At 39.6% G+C, this 603-nt stretch overlaps 1 protein-coding gene across 1 annotated transcript in view; it reads left to right on the plus strand.

Annotated features, from left to right (window-relative positions):
- Positions 1-402, plus strand: part of LOC119577038 — a 47,597-nt gene extending 47,195 nt beyond the window's left edge. The window contains exon 5 of the mRNA XM_037924711.1: positions 1-402. This exon is cut by the window's left edge and continues 1,363 nt beyond it. The gene's annotated coding sequence lies outside the window, so the exon portion shown is untranslated.
- The last annotated feature ends 201 nt before the right edge of the window (positions 403-603 follow it).

Genomic DNA, 603 nt, shown 5'->3' on the forward strand with positions numbered 1-603 from the left:
ATGGGGGTCTCTTTTGCGGATTATTTTCATGTTTAGTGTTTAAGTTACGTGGTTTTGTAAGGGACAAAATGATAGTGACGAGCAAAATTTGTGATTCTAGGTGATAGAATGGAATATTATGGTGGTAGTAATTATGGTAATGATGAGGAATATGTGCTTGTGATGAGCATGATAATAGCAACGTTGGTGATAGTGGCGATAGCGATGACAGTGGATGATAAAGTTTAGAATTCTCATTAGTAGTGTTTGATTAAGTTGAGTACTGATCAGATTTATATTCATACAGTTCAAATATACTTTACAGTAATAGCTACATAAAGAAATGTAGCTTTTTTATTTCTACATTAATCAATTGATAAAAAATTGATAGCTTTATGCACACACACATACACACACACACACACACACACACACACACACACACACACACACACACACACACACACACACACACACACACACACACACACACACACACACACACACACACACACACACACACACACACACACACACACACACACACACACACACACACACACACACACACACACACACACATGCACGCACACACGCACGCAAGCTCGCACGCGCGTACGCGTG

The sequence above is a fragment of the Penaeus monodon genome, chromosome 9 (assembly GCF_015228065.2).
Source record: "Penaeus monodon isolate SGIC_2016 chromosome 9, NSTDA_Pmon_1, whole genome shotgun sequence".
Lineage (NCBI taxonomy): Eukaryota > Metazoa > Arthropoda > Malacostraca > Decapoda > Penaeidae > Penaeus > Penaeus monodon.